The sequence below is a fragment of the Cynoglossus semilaevis genome, chromosome 3, assembly GCF_000523025.1.
Source record: "Cynoglossus semilaevis isolate Cse_v1.0 chromosome 3, Cse_v1.0, whole genome shotgun sequence".
Taxonomy (NCBI): domain Eukaryota; kingdom Metazoa; phylum Chordata; class Actinopteri; order Pleuronectiformes; family Cynoglossidae; genus Cynoglossus; species Cynoglossus semilaevis.
Genome location: NC_024309.1, coordinates 12,890,807 through 12,893,681, shown reverse-complemented (window position 1 = coordinate 12,893,681; position 2,875 = coordinate 12,890,807). Strand labels below are relative to the sequence as shown.

The 2,875-nt window shown below is 47.0% G+C and overlaps 1 protein-coding gene and 1 long non-coding RNA gene across 6 annotated transcripts in view; one reads left to right on the top strand and one right to left on the bottom strand.

Moving 5' to 3' along the window:
* Positions 1 to 2,875, bottom strand: part of gli3 (GLI family zinc finger 3) — a 114,406-nt gene that overhangs the window by 12,244 nt on the left and 99,287 nt on the right. The window lies entirely within an intron of this gene.
* The window catches only part of LOC112486873 (uncharacterized), a 23,923-nt gene that overhangs the window by 1,254 nt on the left and 19,794 nt on the right, over positions 1 to 2,875 (top strand). The window lies entirely within an intron of this gene.

Sequence of the window (2,875 nt, the reverse complement as noted above, 5' to 3'; positions counted from 1 at the left end):
GGGTTCTCCACCTACGGACGGGGACTTCACCGCGCCGCCAATTTAGACGAACGAGAGGAGAAGAGACGACGGTGGTGGGCAGAGAGCAGAGGCCTGATGAGCTGTTAGAACACACACACACACACACCACTATGAGGTCTCCCATGTCAGTAGGTCTATTAGTGGCAGTTTTCACGTACGTTTCCTCGACTCGTTTCCTCGACTCGTTTTGTTTATTTCCTCGATTGATTATTGATTAAACGGTCAGTTGTTTTCTGGACATTACTGACTTTTATTGAAGTCAGAATTTAAAAAATGTCCTTGAGGAAAAAAAAGTATTTTAAAAAGCTTAAAATACTGTGGGTGTATTGTATTAATTACAATTAAAAGTAATTATTTTATTGCACATTATGAGTTAGCTTTTTTTAGCCATCTTGGCTAACATTTAGTATTTTTTCTATATATTTTGTTATTTTGTATAAGATTTAAAAAAATTACCAAAATTAATTTAATCACATGATTAACAAAATTACCCAAAAATGTGCAGCCCACAGTCCAAGTCCCACGTCCTGCAGCAGTAGGACTTGGACTTTTTCCTCCATCCTTCCACTACCTTCAGTGACTCTCCGGTTTCTTCCTGCTGCTCAGCCGCACAAAGAAAACGTTGACACCGCAGGATATCAGTCATTCAGTTCACTTACAAGTTGGTGACTAATCGGTAATCAATCAGTGGGAACATACTTTAAAGAAATGTTCAGCAAGGTCATAAAAGGGAGTCACGAGAGTGTGGGGTTGGTATCTGGTGGCAAAAAAAAAAAAAAAGAAAATTCCCAGTGAAAAAAAAAGGCCACTTCAGAAGAGGGACATTAAAGGAGCCACCAGGCCTTATCTTTAAAAGTGTGCCCTCCGAGGGAAAAGAAGGGAAATGAACGAGAGAATAAAAGACGAGAAAGGTTTGGGCCCGAAAAAAATGGAGGCACAGAAAGAATGGAAGAGTTGAGACGAGAAGGAAATACAGAGAGGGGGGGGTCAGTGGGGGAGGGGGGTTGAAAAGTAATAAATGAAATAAAAAACGTAAAACTCAAATTGACACCCGCTTCGCTCTTGCTGACTGGGTAGAGCAGATAAGTGAGCTAAATTGCACAGATCTGATGTCTATCTTATCGTCTGCACCGAGACGCGGGCGATAAGGCGACGTGGCGACGTGTCACGGTGACTTTGTGTTTGTGGGTGTTAAAATACGAACAGCGGGGTGTGCTTTTGAACAAGGTGGTGACGAGCGACGAGGGTGGTGGAGGTATGGGGGACTAAAAAAAAAAACTTGAGCTCTACACAGAGTTTTACTGTAAAACAGGAACCTATGGTTGACGACGAGAGACCAAAGAGAAACTGTGTTTTTTTTCCCTCCTCCTCCTTATCATGTTTTTTCCCCCAAAGCCATTTTACAAGACAAGTACAGGGGGAAGGGACGCTCCATTGTTTGCTTATATGAAAATCCCCCCCCATCACACCCCCGACACCACTCCCAGTGTGAGAGGAGAGTCACTGTGGTCCAAATACTGTACTTATCCTATTACTGAAATGGGTGGGGGTGCAGGGAAAGATAAGAGCCCCCCCCCCTCCCGTCCGCTGTGCTGAATTAGAGGACGGGCGCGCTCTGTAGGCGACGTCGACTTTTATTGGCATCTCTCTGCATATCTGCATATGCATAGGAAATCAGAAAGAGCTGGGGATTCTGGGAATATAATAAGAACGATTCTGAGGATGGGAAGGAAAATGAGAAAGTTAAAAAGGTTTTTGTTTGGAATCTGATCAGACACGATAAGTGCGGAGGACGCTGCTCTGTTCGGTCGCCCACCTGGTGCGACTCCTGCACAGGGAGGAGGATAAACGCAAGCTTTTTTCCGCGGTTAAAGAGCCCTCCTCCCCCGTCTTCCTCCCCCGTCTTCCTCCACCACCTTAACTCATCCCGCCCTCTGAAACAGGGGCAAGAAGTTGTCAAGATCCTCAACCTTTGAGCCGAGCCCTTCAAACACGGGAGGCAGCCCATTCCGCGCTGAGGATATCAATTATAGATAGGGGTTACCACCGCAGCTGAGGATTGCAATGTCAAGACGGCGAGTCGACAGCTGTGGAGAGCTGAGGATCTTTCTATCAGATGTGTGCTGATGTGTTTTTCATGTGTGTGTCTTTGTGTGTGTGTATGAGTGCACTCCAGCATCCCTTGTTCACAGCATCATATTGGTGGATTTTTCACCATTTTTCCACAAAGTCCACAGGCCCGATCACAGCAGCCCAGCTAATAGCCTGAGTGGAAGTAGCCGCGGTCGGGGGTGCAGCGAGGAGTGAAACCACCATAATGTCATTAATATTTAGCTTAACAGTGACCCCTCGGGCGCCGTATGATGAGAGCCATCCATCTCCCGGCCTGTGTGAGAGTTCTGATAAGAGGCCAGGAGGAGGAGGAGGAGGAGGAGGAGGAGGAGGAAGGCCGGTCCAGTGGAGTCCACAGAAGCTCCCGTCCTGACTCTGGGAGGCTTAAGCCACCAAATCAGTTAGCAGCGTTCAACTGTGAGATGTGCTCTGCAGCTTTTGAGCCCATTACCACCGTCCCCGGATCCAATTGGGAATCCGGAGCCGGTATCAGTCAATGCCCTGCTGCTCCAACTCCGCTGCGGGCTGCTGCTGCACAGACGGACAGGCAGGGGTTGTGTCCTGACAGGAGGTATTGTCCGGCGGAGAGCAGCTGCTGTTGATGTTGCAAGTGTGAAAACACTCGCAGCCAAAGCGAGTGAAACATATTGTTGCCTTGGCGTCTGTTGCTGCACAGGGAGACGGGAGGGTTTTTTTTTTTTTTTTTTTTTTTCTTGACGAAAGAATTCAAAAAACCGTTTGT